This window comes from Loxodonta africana, chromosome 1 (assembly GCF_030014295.1).
Source record: "Loxodonta africana isolate mLoxAfr1 chromosome 1, mLoxAfr1.hap2, whole genome shotgun sequence".
NCBI lineage: Eukaryota > Metazoa > Chordata > Mammalia > Proboscidea > Elephantidae > Loxodonta > Loxodonta africana.
The window spans coordinates 12,856,896-12,883,657 of NC_087342.1; the positions used below are offsets into that span (position 1 = coordinate 12,856,896).

The following is a 26,762-nucleotide window of genomic DNA, read 5'->3' on the forward strand; positions in this document are numbered from 1 at the left end:
AAAGCATGGAAAACACGGACAAAACCAAAAAAAAACATAGCCAAAATCAAGAAAAACACAAAGCAATAGGAGAATTCAGAAAAATAATACAAGAATAAAACATTGAAATAAATAAACAATTAGAAATCAAACAAAAACAGCAACTAGAAATCCAAAAGATAACAAAATTTCAGAAATGGACAACTCAATAAAAGGTTTTAGGAGTAAATTTGAAACAATGGAAGACAGAATCAGCAAGGTTGAAGACAAATCCATGGAAGCCACTTTGAGGAAAAATCAGAGAAAAGAATGATGTGGGACACGATCAATAGCAAAAATTTTCACATGATTGGAGTTTCAGAACAGGGGGAGAAAATGGAAAACGCAGAGAAGATTGTTGAAAATTTGCTGGCAGAAAACTTCCCAAGTACCATGATAAAAGAAAAGCTGACCACCCAAGAAGTTTAACGGACTGCATATGGGATAGACCACAAAAAAGTCACCAAAACATATAATCACAATTGCCAAAACCAAAGACAAAAAAGATTCCTAAGAGCAGCTCAAGAAAAACGAAAAGTCACTTACAAAGCTGAAACAATAAGACTAAACTCTGATTACTTGGCAGAAACTATGCAGGCAAGAAGGCAATGGGATGACGTATATAAAATCTTGAAAGAAAAAGCTGTCAGCCAAGAATAATATATCCTACAAAACTCTCACTCAAATACAATAGTGAGATAAGGTCATTTCCAGATAAACAGAAACTAAGGGAATATGTAAAAACCAAATGAAACTTGCAAGAAATAGTAAAGGGAGTGCTTCATTTAGAGAACCAACAACATCAGACAACAACTGGAGCCTAGGACACAAGAAATCATCAGCCACATACCAACCTACGTAAAGAACTCTCAATAATAAAACAAAGCTAAAAGACTTAAAACAAGAAAACAGATGTCAATCTGTAAATGACAACAATGTCAAAACAATAAAAGAGGGGGAATAAACCATCTAGGTATAGAACTTTCAAATGGAGAGGAAGTCAGTTAATAAAAGACTGGTTCAAACTTAGGAAGATAAGGGTAACAAACCTACTCATTACAGTAAAAAAGAAGGAAAACATAAAGTCTCAGGAAACACAAAATCCATGAAAATGAAGAAAAGAAAACCCACACACAAAAGGAACTCAGCACAGGAGAGTAAGAGGAACAAAGAAAATGTGAGCAACATACACACAAACAAAACAAAATGAAAGCAATCAACTCACAGCTATAGATAATCACACTAAATGTAAATGGCTTAAATGCACCCATAAAGAGACAGAGAATGAAAGAGTGGAGTAAAAAAAAAAAAAAAAAACAGGACTCGTCAATACTCTGTCTACAAGAAACATACCTTAGAAACAAAGACAAAAATATATTAAAACCAAAGGATGGAAAAAAATATATCGAGCAAACAGCAAAAAACAGCAAGCATGGTAATACTAATACAGATAAAATAGACTTCAAGACAAAATCCACCATGAAAGACAAGGAAGGACTTTATATAATGATTAAGGATCAATACACCATGAGGACATAACCATAATAAATATCTACAAACCCAATGACAGGGCTTCAAAATACATAAAGTCTAAAAGCGCTGAAAAGAAAAATTGACAGTTCCACAAGAATAGTAGGAGACTTCAACGCACTGCTCTCAGTAAAGGAAAGAACATCTAGAAAGAAACTCAACAAAGCTACAGAATACCTAAGGCCACAATAAACCAACTTGACCTCATAGACGTATATAGAACATTCCACTCAACATCAGCAAAGTATACATTCCTTTCCAATGCACATGGAACATTCTCCAGAATAGACCACATCTTAGGCCACAAGGCAACTCACAACAAAATCCAAAACACAGAGATAATACAAAGCATCTTCTCTGATCACAACACCATAAAAGTAGAAATTAACAACAGGAAGAGCAAGGAAAAAAAATCAAATACATGAAAAATGAATAACACCTTGCTTAAAAACCACCGGGTAATAGAAGAATTCAAAAATGGAATCAAAGAATTCCTAGAATCAAATGAGAATGAAAACACATCATACTAAAACTTTTGGGGCACAGCAAAGGCAGTGCTCAGAAGTCAATTTCTCATAATAGATGCACACATCAGAAAAGAAGAAAGAGATAAAATTAAAATGTTAGCTTTACAGCTCCAACAAATACAGAACAGTAAAAGAAGCCCACAATCACCAGAAGAAGGGCAATAATGAAGATCAGAGCAGAAATAAATGAAACACAGAATATAAAAACAATAGAAAAGAATCAACAAAACCAAAAGTTGGTTCTTTGAAAGGGTCAACAAAATTGACAAATCACTAGCCAAATTGGCAAAAGAAAATCAGGAAAGGAAGCATATAACCCAAATAACAAATGAAATGGGGGACATTACAACAGAGCCAACTGAAATAAAAAGGATCATAACAGAGTAGTATGAAAAACTGTACTCCAGCAAATTTGAAAACATAGAGGAAATGGACAAATTTCTAGAAACACACTACTTACCTAAACTGACACGAACTAAGGTAGAAAATCTGAACAGACCTACAAGATTGAAAAGCTAATGTCATGGATTGAATTGTGTCCCCCCAAAATATGTATCAACTTGGCTAGGCCATGATCCCCAGTATTGTGTGGTTGTCCTCCATTTTGTGATTGTAATATTATGTTAAAGAGGATGAGGATGGAATTGTAACACCCTTACTAAGGTCACCCCTAATCCAATGTAAAGAGAGTTTTCCTGGGCTGTGGCCTGCACCACCTTTTATCTTACAAGAGATAAAAGGAAAGGGAAGTGAGCAGAGAGTTGGGAACCTAATACCACCAAGAAATTAGCACCAGGAGCAGAGTGTGTCCTTTTGGGGTTCCTGCACCTGAGAAGCTCTTCGACCAGGGGAAGATTGATGACAAGGACCTTCCTTCAGAACTAACAGAGAAAGGCTTCCCCTGTAGTTGATGCCCTGAATTTGGACTCCTAGCCTGCTAGGCTGTGAGAGGATAAACTTTTGTTCGTTAAAGCCATCCACTTATGGTATTTCTGTTATAGCAGCACTAGATGACTAAGACAGGTAATAAAAAAACTCCCAACCAAAAAAAAAAAAAAAAGTCCCAGCCCAGATGGATTCACTGGAAAATTCTACCAAACATTCAGAAAAAAGTTCACACCACTAGTACTCAAACTGTTTCAGAATATAGAAAAAGAAGGATACTTCCAAATTCATTCTATGAAGCTAGCATAACCCTGATATCAAAACCAGACAAAGACACCGTGAAAAAAGAAAATTACAGACCAATATCTCTCATGAATGAAGAAGCAAAAATTCTCAAAAAAACCTAGCCAATAGAATTCAGCATCATATAAAAAAAATAACGCACCACAACCAAGTGAGATTCATACCAGGCATGCGAGGATGTTTCAACATTAGAAAATCAATCAATCAACGTAATCAACCGCATAAATAAAACAAAGAAAAGAATCACATGATCATCTCAATCAACTCAGAAAAGGCATTTGATAAAGTCCAACACCCATTCCTGATATATGCTCTCAATAAAAATAGGAGTAGAAGGGAAATTCCTCCACATAATAAAGGCCATCTATACAAAGCCAAAAAAAAAAAAAAATTTTTTTTTTTTTATACAAAGCCAACAACCAATATAATTCTCAATGGGAAAAGGCTGAAAACGTTCCCCCTGAGAACAGGAGTAAGACAAGGATGCCCTTTATCACCATTCCTATTTAACGTTGTGCTGAGAGTCTTAGCTAGAGCAATAACCCCCTAAAACCCAGAATTGACTGACTGCCGTCGAGTCAATTCTGACTCAGTGGTTTCCCTAGCTAGGGCAATAAGGCAAGATAAAGAAATAAAGGGCATCCAGATTGGTATGGGAGAAGTAAAACTATCACTATTCACAGATGATATGATTCCATACATAGAGAACCCCAAAGATTCCCCAAGAAAACTACTGGAACTAACAGGAAGATTCAGCAGGGTACCAGGATATAACATCAACATACAAAAATCAGTTGGATGCCTATACACCGATAAAGAGAACTTCAAAAAGGAGATCAGGAAAACAATACCATAATACCAAAACCATAATAGCCACTAAAAAGATAAAAAACATAGGAATAAACCTAATGAGGGACGTAAGAGACCTATACAAAGATAGCTACAAAACACTATTGCAAGAAACCAAAAGACACCTACATAAATAGAAGAACATGCCATGCTCATGGATAGGCAGATTCAGTGTTGTGAAAGTGTCGATTCTACCCAAAGCAATCAGCAAATACAATCCAATCCAAATACAAACAGCATTCTTTGATGAGATGGAAAAACTAATCATTAATTTTATCTGGAAAGGAAAGGGGCCCTGGAGAAGCAAAGCATTTTTGAAGAAGACAAACAAAGTAGGAGGCCTCAGAACCTACTAGACAGCTACGGTAGTCAAAACAGCCTGGAACCAGTGCAAGGACAGACACATTGACCAATGGAACAGAATTGGGATCCTAGATGTAAATCCACCACTTGTGGCCATATGATCTTTGACAAAGACCCAAAATCGATTACATGGAGAAAAGACAGCCTTTCTAACAAATGGTGATGGCAAAATTAGATGTCTACCTGTAAAAAATGAAGCAGGAACCATTCCTCACACCATACACACACAGTAATTCAAAATGGGTCAAAGACCTAAATATAAAACCTAAAGCTATAAAGATCATGGAAGAAAAAACAGGGTCAAAGCTATAAACATCATGGAAGAAAAAACAGGGTCAACCTAGGGGCCCTAATATATGGCATAAATAGAATGCAAACCATAACTAACAATACACTAACACCAGAAGTTTAACTAGATAGCTGGTCACTCCCAAAAATTAAACACTTATGCTCATCAAAAGGCTTCACCAAAAGAGTAAAAAGAGAACCCACAGACTGGGGAAAAAAATTTGGCTACAACATATCCAACAAGGGTCTAATCTCTAAAATCGATAAGATATTTCAACACCTCTGTAAAAACGAGGTAGAGGCAGCATCTGACCTCCTCTAACTTCAAAAGGGGGAAGGAGAATCAAGATCAACAGCACAAGGTTGATTTCCATGACATGGAGGTCAAACGCCTTCTCTCCATCTCCCATGGCACTCTCTATTTACCTCCTGTTGTTGTGTTCTTAGGTGTTGTTGAGTTGTTTCCAACTCAGAGCAACCGTATGCACAACAGAACAAAACACTGCCCGGTCCTGTGCCATCCTCACAATTGTTGCTATGCTTGAGCCCATTGTCGCAGCCACTGTGTCAATCCATCTTATTGAGGGTCTTCCTCTTTTTCGCTGACCCTCTATTTTACCAAGCATGATGTCCTTCTCCAGGGACTGATTCTCCTGATGACAAGTCCAAAATATGTGAGACATAGTCTTGTCATCCTTGCTTCTAAGGAGCATTCTGGTTGTACTTCATCCAAGACAGATTTGTTCGTTCTTCTGGCAGTCCACAGTATATTCAATATTCTTTGCCAACACCACAATTCAAAGGCATCAATTCTTCTTCAGTCTTCCTTATTCATTGTCCAGCTTTCACATGCATATGATGCAACTGAAAATACCATGGCTTGGGTCAGGTGCATCTTCATCCTCAGGGTGACATCTTTGCTTTTCAACACATTAAAGAGGTCTTTTGCAGCAGATTTGCCCAATGCAATGGGCCTTTTGATATCTTGACTGCTGCTTCCATGGGTGTTGATTGTGAATCCAAGTAAAAAGAAATCCTTGACAACTTCAGTCTTTTTTTCCATTCATCATCATGTTGCTTACTGGTCCAGTTGTGAGGATTTTTGTTTTCTTTATGTTAAGGTATAATCCATACTGAAGGCTGTGGTCTTTGATTTTCATCAGTAAGTGCTTCAAGTATGTCTCTGCTGGGTTCCATAATTCATTGCAATGGCCACACAGAACTCACAGACAATACTCAGGATTATGGGATTTATTAGGGAAGTAATATGTTAAAATTCAGATTCAGGAATACTCCAGATACAGTTCTTTCATCAGGACAGCCTCTTCCCAGCCGTATTCACAGGCATGCTTCTTCCTGGCCCTCAGCCTCTGCTCTGCTCAGGCAAGTGTTACAAAGCTCTTTTAGCTCTACTGATAAATGCCCCAAGGACCCCACTCCGCCAGCAAGACTCCTGCCCAAATGTACTCAGCTTTCTTGCTCCTTGGGCTGGGAAGCCCACCACACTGTCTCCTGCTGGTCTCTCCTGTTGCCATTTCCCTGCCACCGCTTCTTGCCATCTTCAGTTTTACAGCTCGCTCGCTCTCTCTCAGTCTCCTGGTTTCAGGAGTTTCTCAGCACAGGGGTCCCAGGTCCAAAGGACATGTTCCACTCTTGGCTGTTCTTCTCTGGTGGTGGTGGAATATTCTCTTTCCCACCTCTGAGATGGCTCATTTCAAGCCCAGTGGCATGGCAAAACTGACCAATCCTCTTGGTGGGTAACGATTACCCTGTTTGCACAGTCCCACCCAGTCACTTGGGGGAGAGTTAGAAGAGAAAGGCCACGCAAAAGCAATCCATCACACTGCAACCTCAATAACAAAGAGACAATCCAGCTAAAAAAAGGCCAAAGAATATGAACAAAGAGGACATTCAGGCAGCTAATAGACACATGAGGAAATGTTCTTGATCGTTAGCAATTGAAGAAATGCAAATCAAAACTAGAATGAGATACCATCTCACCCTAATGTTACCAGGAGGAATCAAAAAAACAGAAAATAACAAATGTGTGAGAGGCTATGGGGAGATTGGAACTCTTATGCTCTGCTGGTGGGAATGTAAAATGGTACAAAAAAAAAAAATGGTACAACCACTATGGAAAATGATATGGCACCTCCTTAAAAAACTGGAAGGAGAGATACCATACATCCAGCAATCCACTCCTAGGAATATATCCTTGAGAAATAAGAGCCGTCCCATGAACAGACATAGGCACACTTATGTTCATTGCAGCATTATTCACAACAGCAAAAAGATGGAAACCACCTAAGTGCCCATCAACACATGTATGGATAAACAACTTATGGTACATAAACACAATGGAATACTATGCAACAATAAAGAACAATGATGAATCCACAAAACACCTCACAATATGAATGAATCTGGAGGGCATTATGCTGAGTGAAATAAGTCAATCACAAAAGGACAAATATTGTATGAGACCACTATTATAAGAAATCAAGAAAATGTTTACACACTGAAAAAACAATCTTTGACGGTTACAAGGGGAGTGACAGGGAGGGGAAATCACTACCTAGATAGCAGAGAAGTGTTAACTTTGGTGAAAGGAAAGACATCACAATATAGGGAAAGTAAGCACTATTTGACCAAGGCAAAGCCATAGAAGCTTCCTGTTGTTGTTGTTAGGTGCCATCGAGCCGGTTCCGACTCATAGAAACCCTGTGAACAACCAAATGAAACACTGCCCAGTCCTGTGCCATCCTCACAATTGTTGTTATGTGTGAGTCCTTTGTTGCAGCCACTGTGTCAATCCATTTCATTGAGGGTTTTCCACTTTTTTGCTGACCCTCTAATTTACCAAGCATGATGTTCTTCTCCAGGGACTGGTCCCTTCTGATAACATGACCAAGGTATGTGAGATGTAGTCTCCCCATCCTTGCTTCTAAGGAACATTGTGGCTGCACTTCTTCCAAGACAGATTCATGCGTTGTTTTGGCAGTCAATGGAATATTCAATATTCTTTGCCAACAGCACAATTCAAAGGTATCAATTCTTCTTCAGTCTTCCTTATTCATCACCCAGCTTTTGCACGCATATGAGGCAATTAAAAAAAGCTTCCTAGACACGTTCAAACACCTTGGGGGTCCAAGTTACTGGGGCTTAGGGCTGGTGACCATGGTCTTGAGGGACATCTAGGTCAATTGGCATAGTATAGTTCATAAAGAAAATATTCTACATCCTACTTTGGTGAGTAGCATCTGGGATCTTAAAAGCTTGCTAGCAGCCATCTAAAATACATCTATCAGTCCCATCACGTTAGGAGCAAAAAACCAAAGATGCACGGAAAATATCAGTCCAGAGGATTAATGGACCACATAAAACACAGCCTCCACCAGCCTGAGCCCAGAAGAAATAGATGGTGCCTGGCTCCTGCCACCGACTGCTCTGACAGGGATCACAATAGCAGGTTCCAGACAGAGCAGGAGAAAAATGTAAGCCAAAATTCAAATTCACAAAAAAAGACCAGACTTGTTGGTCTGACAGAGACTGGAGGAACCTCTGAAACTATCGCCCCTGGACACTCTGCAAACTCAGAACTGAAGTCCACCTTTCAGCCAAAGATTGGACAGGCCTGTGAAACAAACAATAACACATGTGAGGAATGTGCTTCTTTGTTCAGTCAAGTATTGGAGACTTAATAGGCAGCACCTGCCCAATAGCAAAGAGGAGAAGGCAGGAAAGGACAGGAAAGCTGGACGAATGGACATGAGGAACCCAGGGTGTAAAGAGAAAGGGGGGAGTGCTGACACATTGCAGGGATTGCAACTAATGTCACAAAACAATTTGTGTATAAATTTTTGAATGAGAAACTAATTTGCACTGTAAACTTTCACCTAAAACATTAAAAAAAATTGAAAAAAAAAGGAAATCAAAGGATTTCCTTTTTCTTGGATGCAAAATCAATGCCCGTGGAAGCAGCAGTCAAGAAATTAAATGACATACTGTATTGGGAAAATCTGCTGTAGAAGACCCCTTTAAAGTGCTGAAGAGCAAAGCTATTACTTTGAGGACTAAGGTCCACCTGACTCAAGCTATGGTGTTTTCAATCTCTTCATATGCATGTGAAATCTGGACAATGACTAAGGAAGATTGAAGAAGAATCGATGCCTTTGAATTATGTTGTTAGCAAAGAATACTGAATATACCATGGACTGCCAGGAGAACAAACAAATTGGTCTTGGATGAAGCACAGCCAGAGTACTCCTTGGAAGCAAGGATGGCAAGACTTCATCCCACGGACTTTGGACATGTTATCAGGAGGTACCAGTCCCTGGAGAAGAATGTCATGCTTGGTAAGGTAGAGAGTCATCAGAAAAGGGGAAAACCCTCAAGGAGATGGATTGACACAGTGGCTGCAGCAATGGACTCAGACATAGTAATGATTGTGAGAATGGCACAGGACTGAGCAGTGTTTTGTTCTCTGTTGTACATAGGGGCACTATGAGTCAGAACCAACTCGATGGCACCTAACAACAACAGCAAAGAAGCTAAGAATTACACTGTTTTCCTTTAGTAGGATTTTTGAAAATTGTATTAATTTCTACAGAAGATAGAAAAACAAATTATGATGGGTGTAAATCTCAATCCCATCAAAGAAACATAACTTGATTTTCTATATTTCTGTTTCTATTTTGAGTTCTCATCTCCCAGGGAAACAGCCCGAATACTTTGGAGGCTCTCCTCACTCCCCTCGTGTCGTGCCATTGTTTTATAATGGTGCCAAAGACAGGGGAACAGTGGTCACCATCTGGTTCCAAGTATCAGGTGTACCCAGTTTGCAGAGATGTCCACTACTGCAGTCAGCAAGACTTTTCCACTCCCACCCCAAACCGGGGCACAGGAACATTTTCAATACTGCCTAGGATCCCACGTACATGGACAAGTCTTGAAACGACTTCCTCCTGGGGTTTTGCCACTGCCCCCTTTTCCTTCAGGCCACACAGACCTCTGTGCACTCATCACTTCTCTTTGTCTCACTCTGGAAAATACTTTCAAGTCTCAAGGTTTCAGACTGACACCTTGTCTACACTCTCCCAATTCTAGGATTTATCATTTTAAGAACAGAGCCAGAAAGTCTTGCAGACTTCTACTTTCTTACATAGCACATCTCTGTCTTGAGACAATGAGCTCAGAGTGATCACTAGCTTGAATGGAGGAAGAAAAAAAGGAGAAATATAAGAAGAATAAAAAATATAGGTAAATATCTGAAATAGTGTCTAGTCACATATTTACTTTTCAGGATTTACATGGATTCTTCAATGCTTTGCTTGCATATTTTTTTTATCTATCATCATCATCCCATCTATTGATGCCAACTGATACAAGCTGGCAAATTCAAAATGATGGAAAATTCAAGATGATGGAAAAGCTCAATATCTTCAGTCAGAACAAGGCCAGGGGCCAACTGTGGAACAGATCATCAATTACTCATATGCAAGTTCAAGCTGAAACTGAAGAAAATCAGAGTAAGTCCACAAGAGCCAAAATATGACCTTGAGTATATCCCACCTGAATTTAGAGATCATCTGAAGAATAGATTTGACTCATCGAACACTGGTGACCAAAGACTGGACGAGTTGTGGAATGACATCAAGAACATCATCCATGAAGAAAGCAAGAGGTCACTGAAAAGACAGGAGAGAAAGAAAAGAACAAGATGGATGTCGGAGGAGGCTCTGAAACTTTCTCATGAACGTGGAGCAATTAAAGCAAAAGGAAGAGTTGATGAAGTAAAAGAACTGACCAGAAGGTTTCAAAGGGCGGCTTGAGAAGACAAAGTAAAGTATTATAATGACATGTGCAAAGAGCTGGGAATGGCAAACCAAAAGGGAAGAACATGCTCAGTGTTTCTCAAGCTGAAAGAACTGAAGAAAAAATTCAAGGCTCAAGTTGCAATAGTGAAGGATTCTATGGGGCAAATATTAAATGACACAGGAAGCATCAAAAGAAGATGGAAGGAATACACAGAATCATCATACCAAAAAGAATTAGTCGATGTTCAACCATTTCAAGAGGTAGCATGTGATCAGGAACCGATGGTACCGAAGGAAGAAGTCCAAGCTGCTCTGAAGGCATTGGCAAAAAACAAGGCTCCAGGAATTGATGGAATTATCAATTGAGATGTTTCAACAAACGTATGCAGCACTGGAGGTGCTCACTCGTCTATGCCAAGAAATATGGAAGACAGCTTCCTGGCCAACTGACTAGAAGAGATCCATATTTATGCCTATTCCCAAGAAATGTGATCCAACTGAATGTGGAAATTATAGAACAATATCATTAATACCACACGCAGGCAATATTTTGCTGAAGATCATTCAAAAACGGCTGCAGCAGTATATCGACAGGGAACTGCCAGAAATTCAGGCCGGTTTCAGAAGAGGACGTGGAACCAGGGATATCGTTGCTGATGTCAGATGGATCCTGGCTGAAAGCAGAGAATACCAGAAGGATGTTTACCTGTGTTTTATTGACTATGCCAAGGCATTCAACTGTGTGGATCATAACAAATTATGGATAACATTGTGAAGAATGGGAATTCCAGAACACTTAATTGTGCTCATGAGGAACATTTACATAGACCAAGAGGCAGTTGTTTGGACAAAACAAGGGGATACTGATTGGTTTAAAGTCAGGAAAGGTGTGTACCAGGGTTGTATTCTTTCACCATACCTATTTAATCTGTATGCTGAACAAATAATCCGAGAAGCTGGACTAGATGAAGAAGAACGGGGCATCCGGATTGGAGGAAGACTCATTAACAACCTGCGTTACGCAGATGACACAGCCTTGCTTGCTGAAAGTGAAGAGGACTTGAAGCACTTACTAATGAAGATCAAAGACCACAGCCTTCAGTATAGATTGCACCTCAACATAAAGAAAACAAAAATCCTCACAACTGGACCAATGAGCAACATCCTGATAAACAGAGAAAAGATTGAAGTTGTCAAGGATTTCATTTTACTTGGATCCACAATCAACAGCCATGGAAGCAGCAGTCAAGAAATCAAAAGACACATTGCATTGGGCAAATCTGCTGCAAAGGACCTCTTAAAAGTGTTGAAGAGCAAAGATGTCACCCTGAAGACTAAGGTACGCCTGACCCAAGCCATGGTATTTTCAATCACATCATATGCATGTGAAGGCTGAAAGGAAGACCAAAGAAGAATTGATGCCTTTGAATTGTGGTGTTGGTGAAAAATACTGAATATACCACGGACTGCCAGAAGAATGAATGAATGTGTCTTCGAAGAAGTACAACCAGAATGCTCCTTAGAAGCAAGGATGGTGAGACTGCGTCTTACATACTTTGGACATGTTGTCGGGAGGGATAAGTCTCTGGAGAAAGACATCATGCTTGGCAAAGTACAGGGTCAGCAGAAAAGAGGAAAGCCCTCAGCGAGGTGGATTGACACAGTGGCTGCAACAATGAGCTCAAGCATAACAACGATTGTGAGGATGGCGCAGGACTGGGTAGTGTTTTGTTCTGTTGTGCATAGGGTCGCTATGAGTTGGCACCAACTCGACAGCACCTAACAACAACAATTCTAACTCCATTTTCCTCAATTTAATATTTTTCTCTACCGTGGCCCTATGTTTTCATAATATCAGGGATCCTGGGGCTTGAAAATGAAAACTAAACCTGACCCACAAAAAATCAAGACATCTGATCATCTTAACTAAGAAAGGTAGGAATACAATTCCCTATGGTAGTAACATCCTCTAATCAATTAACTTATGTGGGCAGGGGCTTATTTATATAGAATGACATTTGTTGCAACATTATTTATATTAGCAGAATATCAGAAACAACTTAAATGCTCAATAATAGGAAATTGGTTGAATAGAATAAGATCACGTCATAAAATCCTATGTAGCTGTTAAATGTCAAGTTGTAGAAGAAAATGTGATAATACAGAAAAATGTTCACTGTAAAGATAATAAAGGCAGTATAACTGTGATCACAATTTGATGAAGTACTTACTTGAATAGAGCCTGTAGAAAAAGGATGGAAATTTCCTCAACAGAATTGTAAAAGAGATCTTTGCATGGTGGGATTATGAATGACAATTATTTTCTTTCCATACTTTCAAGTATGTCTATAATGTACACATGTCATTTTCTAATCAGATAATTTTTTTAAATATAAAAGCATTTACTGGGTTGTACTCTTATTATTTGTGCAATATATACATATGTCATACTTCATAAAAAATATTTTCAATGAACAAAAAAGCCCTTTGCCGTTGAGTCGATTCTGATTCATAGTGACCCTGTAGAACAGAGTAGAACCGCCCCACAGGGTTTCCAAGGAGCAGCTGGTGGATTTGAACTGCTGATCTTTTGGTTAGGCTCTGAGTTCTTAACCACTGCACCACCAAGTTTCCCATGAACAAAAGCGGGAATCTTTAACAATGAGAGTTGTTGGATTCTCACTCAATTCTCTGTTGAATAAAGAAAAGAAACATCTCCTGAGATTATCTCAACCCCTGTGATAGGCTTCTGTGCTCACCAAAGAAGTCTTTTATACTGATTAGATTCCTTGGCTGTCTCATGGAAAATGTGCTATCTTGTTTTTCTTTTAATTCTCAGGTATTAATGTGCTGGAGTCCTAGTTAGTATAAATGGTTAATGTGTTCAGCTGCTAACCAAAAGTTTGGAGGTTTGAGTCCACCCAGAGGCACCTCGGAAAAAAAGACCTAGAGACCTACTTCCAAAACTCAGGCCCTGAAAACCCTGTGGAGCACAGTTCTACCTGACACACTCGGGGGCGCCATGAATTGAAATCACCTTGACAGCAACGGGTTAAGTTTACTCTGCTTACTAAAAATATTTTTGCAAATCATACGTACCCTAATTGCTGACCCAAAGAGGATGTTATACTCTGATCGGACCGTCTCTCCACAGTTGACTACAGGACGAGGAAGTAACCCACTTATGCCATACAGATTATGAACATCCTGGTTCGCAGGCTAAGCGAGTCACTGAGAGCCCGTTGGGTGAAAACCTGGTCTGACTCCTTGTGCTGGCCTCATAGCTGGATCCGGGCTCTATCCTGTGTCATCTCTTCTGTGGAAAGTCTGAGCGCCCATCTTCTCGCAGAGGCTTACACCTCAGAGAGGGTGAAGACCCTCAGAAGGTGCAATGGCACCAGTCCTGACATGTGCAGTGAAGAATTTTGAACGTGGAGGATAAGAACTCCCATCATTGCTGGAGCTGAGCTTGGCTCCACTTACAATCCCCTTATTTTTCACTTATGTCTGACTCAGTTATTTTTAGTTCCATTTGGAGTTATAAAGTGGTTTGGGTCGATCAGCTATGCCACGCTTTTGCTGTCCTGCACCGGGTTTTCTGTGTAACCGGAGTAGCAGAGGGGGCACGTAACCTGGTTAACCTTCGTTTACAACCGATCTCTGACACCCTGATTCTTCAAGGAAAGCCTCGAAATCACATCCTAAGTCTGGATGACTCTGGGTTAACGTTAGTTTCGCTGTTGTTGTTAGGTGCTGTCAAGTTGTTCCACCTCGTAGCGACCCTACATGCAACAGAATGAAACACTGCCCAGTCCTGCACCGCCCTCCCAATTGTTGCTATGTTTGAGTCCATTATTGCAGCCACTGTGTCAATTCATCTCGCCGAGGGTCTCCCTCTTTTTCGGTGACCCTCTACCCTACCAAGCATGATGTCTTTCTCCAGGGACTGGTCCCTCCTGATAACATGTTCAAACTATTGAGACGAAGTCTAGCCATCTTCACTTTCAAGGAGCATTCTGGCTGTACTTCTGCCAAGACAGACTTGTTCGTTCTTCTCGCAGTCCATGGTATATTCAATATTCTTCGCCAACAGCATAATTCAAAGGCATCAACTCTTCAGTCTTCCTTATTCATGTCTGGCTTTCGCGTGCACGTGAGGCCATCGAAAATACCTATGGCTGGGGTCAGGCACGCTTTAGTCCTGAAAGTAACATTTGCTTTTGAACATTTTAAAGAGGTCTTTTGCAGCAGATTTGCCCAATACAATATGTCGTTTGCTTTCTTGACTGTTGCTTCCTTGGGCATTGATTGTGGATCCAAGTAAAATGAAACCTTGACAATCTCAATCTTTTCTCCGTTTATCATGATGTTGCTTACTGGTCTAGTCGTGATGATTTCTTTTTACGTTGAGGTATAATCCACACTGAAGGCTGTGGTCTTTGATCTTCATCAGTAAGTGCTTCAAGTCCTCTTCGCTTTCAGCAAGCAAGGTTGTGTCATCTGCATAACAAAGGCTGTTAATGAATCTTCCTCCAATCCCGATGCTGTATTCTTCATGTAGCCCAGTTTCTCAGTTTATTTGCTCAACGGTTTGAATAAGTATGGTGAAAGGATATAATCCTGATGCACCTCTTTCCTGATTTTGAACCACGCGGTATCCTCTCGTTCTGTTCAAATTACTGCCTCTCGGTCTGTGTACAGGTTCTGTCTGAGCACAATTAAGTGTTCTGGAATTCTGACTCTTCACAATGTTATCCATAATTTGTTATAATCCACACAGTCGAATGCCTTTGCATAGTCAGTAAAACCCAGGTGAAAAATCTTTCTGGTATTCTCTGCTTTCAGCCGAGATCTATCTGACATCAGGAATGATATCCCTCATTTCATGACCTCTTCTGAAGCCGGCTTGAATTTCTGGCAGTTCTGTGTCAAAGTACTGCTGCAGCCTTTTTTATTATCCTCAGCAAAATTTTACATTCGTTTAGGCTCCAAGATTTTAACATCACTGATTCATTCGTTCAACCATTTATTGAGTGACTACCACAGAAGAAAGGCTTGGCAACATGATTTTGTAAAGATTACAACCAAGAAAACCCTGTGAGCAGTTCTACTCTGTAACACATGGGGTTGGAATCGACTCAGGAGCAAAAGGTTTGGTTTTGGTTTTTTGTTGTTGTTATTTTTGCATTGCCTAAGACACTATGCTAGGCACTGGGGCTTAAGTGGTGAAGACAACAGACACAGAACCTACCCTCACGACACTTTTGGTTTAGAAAGGGACACACACCAAAAAACAAAGACAAAAAATAAAAACAACCCAGGCAATTCCAATAAACTGGTCAGAGCTCTAATGGAGGAATTATAATTACAAAGTGTAACAGGAGTACAAAGCAGAGGCACACAGAGCAGGGGAAGAGGGAGTAATAAATGTGCTCCAGGGGAAGTGACATCTCAGTTAGGCCTAAAGGATAGAGAAGTAAATGGAAGCACAGGGAAAGCTTTCCAGAGTGAGCAAAGAGGCAAGAGAGAAAGGCAGCCTAGGAGAACTTGGCAGGAACCAAATCGGAAATGGCTTGTAAGCCATGCTAAGGAGTGAGAACTTTATCCTAAGGGCAGTAGAAAGCTATTGAAGGGTTTTACTTAAGAAAACAATATAATCAGATTTGCCTCTTTGAAAAAATATTTGGCTGTTGTGTAAAGAATGGAATGAATATGGCAGAAGGGGGAGACCAGTAGCAGTCATTGCTGTTACTCAAGAGACCTTGTGGACGTAGAGCTGACAGACCTGGTGATTACTGGATGAGCAGTGTCTTAGTCACCTAGTGCTGCTGTAATACAAATACCACAAGTCCATGGCTCTAAGGAACACAAATTTATCTTGTCACAGTTTTCGAGGCTGAAAGTCCAAATCAGGGCCTATGCCTTGTGGATTCCTCTTTTCTTGGTAGCTCCAGGTGCTCCAGTAGTATCCTGAGCCAGTATACTGTCTTCCCCAGTATATGCTCCCCTCTGGGCCTAATCTTGGAAACCTTGGCGGCATAGTGCTTAAGTGTTACAGCTGCTAACCAAAAGGTCAGCAGTTCAAATCCATCAGGTGCTCCTTGGAAACTCTATGGGGCAGTTCTCTCTGTCCTAGAGGGTCGCTATAAGTCAGAATCAGCTCGACGGCAGTGGGTTTGGTTTTTGGTTTGGGTCTAATCTGCCATTTTTATAACTCAGAAGTGATGAGGTTTAGGATCCACACTACCTTGGTATGCCTTTAACTGATTACAGTAGGTTGAGTCATGGATGCTGATTACATTAGATAACAGTACATTACATCCACAGGTATGGGGTTAGGATCCCAACACATATTTGGGGGGACACAATTCAATATTTATTTGTTATATATGCTAGGCAATGTGCTAAACACTTTACATACATTTTCTGCTGAATCCTGACAACCTTGTGAAGTAATCATTATTATCTCCATTTTACAGACAAGGAAACTGGTGCTCAGAAAGATGAAGTAACTTGCCCACGGTTAACACAGCTATACAGATTCTTGAACCCAGATGCCTGACTCCTAAGCCCATGCTAGTAACCACTAGGTAATTCTACTCCAACAAGCCCTCCTTTGAGAACTGGAATAAATTTAAATCTATCTCATCAAAGCCCTTCTGCTTTTTTCATACCTTTTGACTGAAAAATAAGAAAGCCTCCTTAGAGGTCATCGTCCCCAGGCCTTCTGTTAGCCCAAGACAAGAACGATTCCCCAAGCCAGCTCTTCAGACAGGGATTGGATTGGATTGGACTATAAGACAGAAAATGATACTGGTGAGGAGTGGGCTTCTTGGATCAAGTAGACACGTGAGACTATGTGGGCAGCTCCTGTCTGGAGGGAAGATGTGAAGGCCGAGGGGATAGAAGCTGGCTGAATGGACACGGAAACACAGGGTGAAGGGAAGGAGTGTGCTGCCTCATTAGGGGCAGAGCAACCAGAAGTATATATACCAAGGCATATATAAGGTTTTGTATGAGAGCCTGACTTGATTTGTAAACTTTCACTTAAAGCACAATAAAAATATAAAAAGAAAAAAATTAAAAAAAAAAAGAAGAAAGGCTCCTTGGGAAAAACATCCAGCAAACTCGAGCTCCATTTTAGAATACAGCGTGAATAACACCCCCTGGAATTATGCAGCCTGGCAACCCTGCACCTGTTCTGCCTTTGATCACACCACTAGGCCTTAAACCTAAATTCAGACCAGGTATACAGTCTCATTTACAAGAACAGATTAAATGAGCAACTGGCCAACTGTCAAAGCATCTAGAACAGCCCTTGGCCAACAGAGCAGAGAATTTGAAGCCCCACCGATCATCAGGGAGTATAACCTTGAATTCTTAGTTGTTCAGTTGTGAGAAATATTTATGGAAGACTGCCTAAATGGAAACCCTGGTGGTGTACTGGTTAAGAGCTGGGCTGCTAACCCAAAGGTCTGCAGTTCAAATCCACCAGGTGCTCCTTGGAAACTCTATGGGGCAGTTCTGCTCTGTCCTATGGGGTCGCTATGAGTCGGAATCGACTCGACAGCAACGGGTTTGGTTTCTTTGGGGCTTGGCTTAAATGGAAGACTGACCAATGAAACCAGTTTTGTAGATACTTTAGTGTTTGTCCTTGAATTAAACTAGTTCATCAGAGATTTCTATACCAATTATTTTGCCCTTCAAAACTGTGTTTCCTAAACTGTCCTTTCGCCTTGTATTGATATCTAGATATAAGGAACAGAATTTCTCAAAGTCTTGTGTAGTTTGCATTACTGTAGGGGTGTGTGGAAGACAGTCCTCACTACTTTATATAATCTCTTTTTAGGACCGTGGGAGAAATGTCTACCAGGCCTTGGTATCAGGAAATAGTTGTGTTCGTCATGAGAAACTGTTTGTTTTTATTTTCTCTTCTACATAAATTGTGTAACTGATCTTGTTTCCTTCTTTGCTTTGGCTCCAGGTACATTAAAAACCAAATGTGCATCTCGCCTCTAGCGACTAACCCCACTTCAGAGCAGCCGACAAGTAGTGTAATAACCTCACCCTGGCTTCCTTTTTTTTTTCTTCTTACCCTTATTTTCCTTCCCTCTTCCAGTCCCAGTTTCCTCAGTTGCGTATGGTATGAGTTTTTCTTTTTGGATGTGTGCATTTATTGATATAAACTGGCCTCTGAGCACCACTTTTGCTGTGTCCCAAAGGTTCTGATAGGAAGTGTTTTCATTCTCATTGGATTCTATGAGTTTCTTTATTCCATCCTTCATGCCTTCTATAATCCAGTCTTTTTTGAGCAGGGTATTGTTCAGTTTCCAAGTGTTTGATTTCTTTTCCCTGCTTTTCCTGTTATTGATTTCCACTTTTATGGCCTTATGGTCAGAGAAGATGCTTTGTAATATTTCAATGTTTTGGATTCTGCTAAGGCTTGCTTTATGACCTAATATGTGGTCTATTCTAGAGAATGTTCCATGTGCACTAGAAAAGAAAGTATACTTGGTTGCTGTTGGGTGGAGTGTTCTGTATGTCTGTGAGGTCAAGTTGGTTGATTATGGCATTTAGATCTTCCGTGTCTTTATTAAGCTTCTTTCTGGATGTCCTGTCCTTCACCGAAAGTGGTGTGTTGAAGTCTCCTACTATTACTGTAGAGCTGTCTAGCTCACTTTTCAATGCTGATAGAGTTTGTTTTATGTATCTTGCAGCCCTGTCATTGGGTGCATAAATATTTAATATGGTTGTATCTTCTTGGCGTATTGTTCCTTTAATCATTATATAGTGTCCTTCCTTATCATTTCTGATGGATTTAACTTTAAAGTCTATTTTGTCAGAAATTAATATTGCCACTCCTGCTCTTTTTCAATTGTTGTTTGCTTGATATATTTTTTTCCATCCTTTGAGTTTTAGTTTGTGTGTGTCTCTAAGTCTAAGGTGTGTTTCTCGGAGGCAGCATATAGACGGATCCTGTTTTTTAATCCATTCTGCCACTCTCTGTCTCTTTACTGGTGCACTTAGTCTATTTACCTTCAGGGTAGTTATGGCTAGGGATGCATTTAGTGCTATCATTTTGATGTCTTTTTTTGTGTGTTGTTGACAGTTTCTTTTTCCCACTTCATTTTATGTGCTGAGTAGATTATTCATATATTGTCCTTTCCTCATATTTGCTGTTGATTTTGTTTCTTCTGAGTCTCTATTTTTTTCTTGTATTTTATTTCGATGAGTAGGATAGTTTGTCTCCTTTGTGGTTACCTTATTATTTACCCATATTTTTCTAAATTTAAACCTAACTTTTATTTCTTTGTATCACTGTATCTTCCTCTCCATATGGAAGGTGTATGATTACATTTCTTAGTCCCTCTTTATTATTTTAATGTTGTCTTCTTTTATATAATAACATCACTGTTACCCTGTTTTGAGCTTTTTTTTTTTTTTTAAATCATCTTGCTTTGTTTTTCTGAATTTACCTGTCTGGGTTGACTACTGGTTGCTCTGCCCAGTGTTCTAGTCTTGGGCTGATACCTGATATTATTGATTTTCTAACCAAAGAACTCCCTTTAGTATTTCAAAAATATGGAACGCTTCATGAATTTGCGTGTCATCCTTGTTCAGGGGCCGTGCTGATCTTCTCTGTATCGTTCCAATTTTAGTATATGTGCTGCCAAAGCGAGCACAGTATGAGTTCTCCTTGTTGCTGTGTCTTAAGCACGGAGGCAGGCTGGTTCAAATTCTTTTTTAAATATTGTAAGGTAGAAATAATCAATTCAAGAGGGAAAATTCGAGATTGTGGTTAGGGCTATGTAAATTATGTTTAAACCCAGATATGTAATGATTGATACCAAGGCCAAACAAGGGTTACATTCATGATTTTCAAACCTGCCTCAGCTGTTGCACAGGTTTCTCCATCCTAGCCTACTCCCTTGGCTCATCCTCAGTTGCTGTCTGTGACAAACCTTAAGAATTTAAAATGGGTTTGATAGCATCACAGGAAGTTCCCAGGTTATAAGCATCATTAAAAAAAAAATGTGTATGAGAAAGAGTTTGGTTTTCAGGAGGATCTAGAAGGGTGGAACCCAGCTAGGGAATGTTAGCAGTAATACAAAAAGGGAGTGATGAAAGCTTCAACGCATGGTTTCTGAGTAAATAGCAAGGCAGGGTGAGCTTGAGGGAACTTGTAAAATCGTAATTGCCAGTGTGTTTGAGCAATTCCTGGCAATACCGGCTCAGGGATTCTGCACAATGAGTTTTTCAGGTGGAGGTCTCCAGCATCTCAGAAGTATTATGCCAAGACCTCCTTCATTCAGTCTAATGTTAGCTTTGGCTTGCTGATGCTCCATTTCAGTCCTTAGAAGGTCCTCTGTGAGTATACATTTCAGATAGTCCCTAGGTTACAAATGTCCAACTTACATACAACTCAGAGTTATGAACCAACCCCCACAAAGCCTATTATATTAAAAATTTGAGGTACATACAATGGTTCATAATAACAAACAAGTACTACTTTTCTACATGCATCAAAACATTGTTATTATTACTGTATGATTATGTTAAAGATTTAGTGTATTGGAAATGTTTCTTTAATGTTTTTTGTGCATAGAAAGGTACACTACATACTAAGACAAACATTTGGCTGATGTTAGACACATACCAAACCTAATTGTCCCAACTGACATACAAATTCGACTTAAAGACAGATTGAGGAACGGAACTCATTCATCATCCAGGAACTGCCTGCATTTCTAAATATTAATGAATGCAAAATAAGAGAAGTTTTAAAGTTTGACCCTGCCTTCCCTTCTCCCCCAGGGTGGCTGAATCAGTACAGTAGAAACGGAACACTGGGAAAGTTAAGATGGAAATAAAACAGAAGGCAAAGGGACTCCACAGGGAGGTTGTAGGCTGTGAAAAAAAATATTAATCAGCTTGGCTGTTGAGTGACAATGTGGTGGTCCTGTGATCACCAGCTGTCCCCTGCTGAATAAAGAGCTCCACCTGTCCAGGCACAAAATGCTCACTTTTCTTAAATTGGAGTAAGTACATATATATACACACATACACATATATAGCCCTGGTAGTGCAGTGGTTACGAGCTGGGCTGCTAATGAAAATGTTGGCAGTTCAAATCTACCAGCTGCTCCACGGAAACCCTATGGGGCAGTTCTACTCTATCCTATAGGGTCACTATGAATCAGAATCAACTCAAAAACAATGGGTTTGGTTTTTGGTTTTATATATATACACATATAAAGCCAAAGAATATACATATGTATGTATATGTATTTTGCGTATATTTGTATGTGTGTGAATAAAACATTTGCCATTTCATATATTGTGTACATATATCTACACTCATTGCCATTGAGTAAGTTGGAGCTGACTCAGTGGCAATGGGTGTAGATATATATACAAAATGTAGGGACCCTATAGGACAAAGCAGAACTGCCCCATAGGGTTTCCAAGGAGCGCCTGGTAGATTTGAACTGCCAGCCTTTTGGTTAGCAGCTGGACTCTTAGCCACTATGCCACTAGAGTTTCCTAAATATATAGGACCAGGAAACATTTTGTTCTGTTACACATAGGGTCACTATGAGTCAGAACTGTCTTGACAGCACCTAACAACAACAAATGTACATACATATATATGTATGTGTGTGTGTATATATATGTATGTATGTACGTTTGTGTATATATATAGAAGACATTTGCCATTTCAACATTTTTACATGTACAATTCAGTAACAATTATGTTCATCATGTTGTATACTGTCACAATGTTTTTCCATCACTCTTAACAGCAGCTAAGTGGACAAACACTTTTAAGCACCAGCACAGTACATGTCCCCAGCTGGATGTTCTACAGCGTGAACCCAAAATGATTCACATCCACCTCAGTATGGATGTCACATGTTGCTGACCTTTGGGTTAGCTCTTCCTTTGGGCTGTTTTGATTTTGTAAAAATTGCTTCTGTCTAGCAATGGACTGCTTTTCCAGATTTCCACCTTTTCACCTCCCTGCTGCATCCGTAAACTTAGGACATCAACTTTGGAAATTAGTGGGCCTCAAAATGTAATGCACATAAGAATCAGTTAATAAGCTTTTTCAAAATGCAGATTCTAGGGCCTATCTCCAAGGAGATGGTAACTTAGTAAGTCTGGGATGGGGCTCGGGACTTTGACTTTGACTCGGAAATCTGCATTTGACCAACATCCCAGGCAATACTGGTGTAGCTGGTCTCTGGATCATACATTGAGAAGCACTGCTAAATTGAACCCAGGAACATACGTTAATCCACACCAAAAGCCAAACTCATAAACTAACATTTATCAAGAAGCCTTTGAGAGCATGACCCCATGTTTGTGCATGAGTCTTTGGGCCTATTTTTCCCAGGGCAGAAGCTGACACAAAGTCATGCTGGGAGATGCCTATGATCCCAGTGTAGGTTTATGGCAGGGACAGGTTTTCTCCTTGGGACGAGCACAGCAACATTGCACAATATTACTCCACCCTGGCATTTATTATTAGTCACCTTCATAAAAACCGACTGGGCAGACTCCAGTATTGTCAGGTTCCCTGACGAGTCTCCAGGGTGGATAGGCTCCTATGACTTCCTTCCCTCTCCCTTTAAAGGGCAAAAATGCAACCGAAGCCCAGAGCAGATTACTGAACAAAGATTCGAATTAACCTTGAGGTCGTACAAGTTTCTCTGTATTGTCCTGAAATTATCCAAAAGCCACTGAGGTTGTTGAGACCACTGATTCCTTCATCCTGTGGAGAAGGAGGAGGAAAATAATCACCACTACAGAAGTACCTCAGAAAAAAGGCCTGGTGATCTACTTCCAAAAAATCAGCCATCAAAAACCCCGTGGAGCACAGGTCTACTAGGACACACATGAGGTAACCACGAGTCAAAGTCAACTAGAAGGCAACTGATTTTCTCAACACTCACATTGAAATGAAAAGGTCGTGAGTTGCTGAAAGATTTATTCTGGAAGGATATTTGACAACCTTGTTGTTTCTACGACCCTCCAGACTATGCCCCTACCCCCACCCTTAGTATCCTGGCACCCAGAAGGATGTCCTGAGAGGCACAGCGCCCAGACTTCTTGGTTTAGCTATTTGAGTTCCACTTTCAGTCTCAGCTCATCCTTGTAAGCCTCATTGAAATTAGCCAAATCCAGCATCGCAGAAACAGATATGGGTTAAACAGTTACCATTACATCCCAATGCCAGTCTTCCCTCCTCCCCCAATGCATTTTCATCCTTACCCGCTGCAAGCTACTAACCCCTATCAGGTAGAGGTCCAGAGCTTATTTTGGGGGATCTCCTTGGAACCTCGCCCTCTTCCCCTTGCTGGCAACCATCCCCAATGGAAAGCCAGAGTCCTCTGTGGCCAGAATTAGTATTTTTCTTTGCCTTGTCTTGGCTAGAATTTTTGTTACCTTTGGTAACAGAAAAAATTTTCTTGCAGTTTCAGGAATTTCCCATGGCCAGAGAAGTCAGGGAAGTCCAGGGAACTCCAAGCAGCTAAGCACTGTGAGCCAAATAATTAGGACCTAGCTGACTAAGAGATTTAAGTCCATATATGCATTATATTTAAAATATATATATATATCTCAAATCAATTAAGGATAATATTTAAAGTGTTTAATGCCAACCTGTCAACGCTCAACCATTTCAGGAGGTAGCATATGATCAAGAATTGATGACAGTGAAGTCCAAGCTGCACTCAAGGCACTGGCAAAAACAAGGCTCCAAGAATTGATGGAATACCAACTGAGATTTCTCAACAAATGGAAGCAACACTGAAAGCGCCCACTCATCTATGCTAAGAAATTTGGAAGACAGCTACCTCGCCAGCCAACTGGAAGAGACCCATATTTATGCCCATTCCATAGAAAGATGACCCAACAGAATGCATAAATTATCAAACAATTATCATTAATATCACATGGACGTAGAATTTTGCAGAAGATAATTCAAAAATGGTTGCAGCAGTAAATTGACAGGGAACTGCCAGACATTCAAGCCAGGTTCAGAAGAGGACATGGAACAAGGGGCGTCATTGCTGATATCAGATGGATCTTGGCTGAAAACATGTTTACCTGTGTTTTATTGACTATGCAAAGGCGTGTTTACCTGTGTTTTATTGACTATGTTTAAAACCTGTGTTTTATTGACTATGCAAAGGCATTTGACTGTGTAGATCATAACAAATTATGGATAACATTATGAAGAATGGGAATTCCAGAACTCTTAATTGTACTCATGAGGAACCTGTCCATAGACCAAGAAACAGTCATTCAAACAAAACAAGGGGATATTGCAAGGTTTAAAATCAGGAAAGGTGTGCGTTGGGGTTTATCCTTTCACTATACTTATTCAATCTGTATGCTGAGCAAATAACCCAAGAAGCTGGACTATATGAAGAAGAACATGGCATCGGAATTGAAGGAAGACTCATTAACAATCTGTGATATGCAGATGACATAATGTTGCTTGCTGAAAGCAAAGAGAACTTGAAGCACTTACTAATGAAGATCAAAAAATACAGCCTTCAGTGTGGATTACACCTCAACATAAAGAAAAAAAAAATCCTCATAACTGGACCAATAAGCAACATCATGATAAATGGAGAAAAGATTGAAGTTGTCAAGGATTACATTTTACTTGGATCCACAATCAATGTCCATGGAAGCAGCATTGAAGAAATCAAATGACTTATTGCATTGGGCAAATCTGCTGCAGAAGACATCTCTAAAGTGCTAAGAAGCCAAGATGTCACTTTGAGGACTCAGGTGCACCTGACCCAAGCCATGATATTTTCAATCGCCTCATTATGCGTTCGAAAGCTGGACAATGAATAAGGAAGAACAAAGAATTGATGCCTTTGAATTATGGTGATGACAAAGAATATTGAATAGACCGTGGACTGCCAGGAGAACAAAAAAATCTGTCTTGGAAAAAGTACAGTCAGAATGCTCCTTAGAAGTGAGGATGGCGAGACTTCATCTCACTTTGGACATGTTATGAGGAGGGACCAGTCCCTGGAGAAGGACATCATGCTTGGTAAAGTAGATAGTGAAAAAGAGGAAGACTCTCAACAAGATAGATTGTCACAGTGGCTGCAACAATGGGCTCAAGCATAACAACAATTATGAGGATAGTGCAGGACCAGGCAGTTTTTCATTCTGTTGTATATAGGATTGCTGTGAGTCAGAACCAACTTGACAGCACCTAAGAGCAACAACAACAACAACAACAACAGTGCAAACACTTAACCAATCACTAAATCGTATATTTAAATTTGTTGTTGCTGCTGCTGGTTGCTGTCAAGTTGATTCCAATTTATTGCCACCTCATGTGTGTCAAAGTAGAACTGAGCACCACAAGGTTTTTCAAACCTCTGCCCTTCAGAAGCAAATCACCAGGCGTATCTTCTGAGGTCGGAAACCCTGGTGGCACAGTGGTTAAGTGCTATGGCTGCTAACTAAAGGGTCGGCAGTTCGAATCCACCAGGCACTCTTTGGAAACTCTATGGGGCAGTTCTACTCTGTCCTATAGGGTCGCTATGAGACGGAATTGACTCGATGGCACTGGGTTTTGGATCTTCTGAGGTGCACCTGGGTGGGTTCAAACTGTCAACCTTTTGACTAGTAGTCAAGTGCTTAATCGTTTGTACCAACTAGGGATCCTTATATGTTTAAATAGAATTTATAATATAGAGCCCAATATAGGGAAGCATAAACACCTGGGGACAATTAGATAAAACTTCTATTATGTTTTCAACTCCTCTCTAGTAGTATTTAATCCAATACTACTTGTTTTTCTCTAGAAATTAATAAAACTCCCTCCTGTGTCATGCAGCAACTTCTGAATCACCATCTTTGCCAACGTTAGACTGTTGTAATGGATAGAGGTGAGTTCCTGGAGAAGGATGGAGGTAGAACAGACACCCGTGGTTTCTGAAAGTCAGAACCAGTTTTTAAATCAAGGAAACACCAGCTTTATAGGTAAAAAGGGGAAATGATCACCTATATGATGACAATTATAGATACAATACAAACCCTTACATCCCAAAATTTATTTGCTCACCTCATGAATAAAATTTCACAATGGCATTTCTTCATAAAAAACCCTTACTCAAGTAGAAATGTAAATACCCATGGGGAGATT

At 40.1% G+C, this 26,762-nt stretch overlaps 1 non-coding gene across 1 annotated transcript; it reads right to left on the reverse strand.

The window, feature by feature from the left end:
* Nucleotides 1-20,155: 20,155 nt before the first annotated feature.
* Nucleotides 20,156-20,262, reverse strand: LOC111751474 (U6 spliceosomal RNA). Its single transcript, XR_002786592.1, has one exon. It is a non-coding gene; the product is annotated as a U6 spliceosomal RNA (small nuclear RNA).
* Between the last annotated feature and the right edge of the window lie 6,500 nt (nucleotides 20,263-26,762).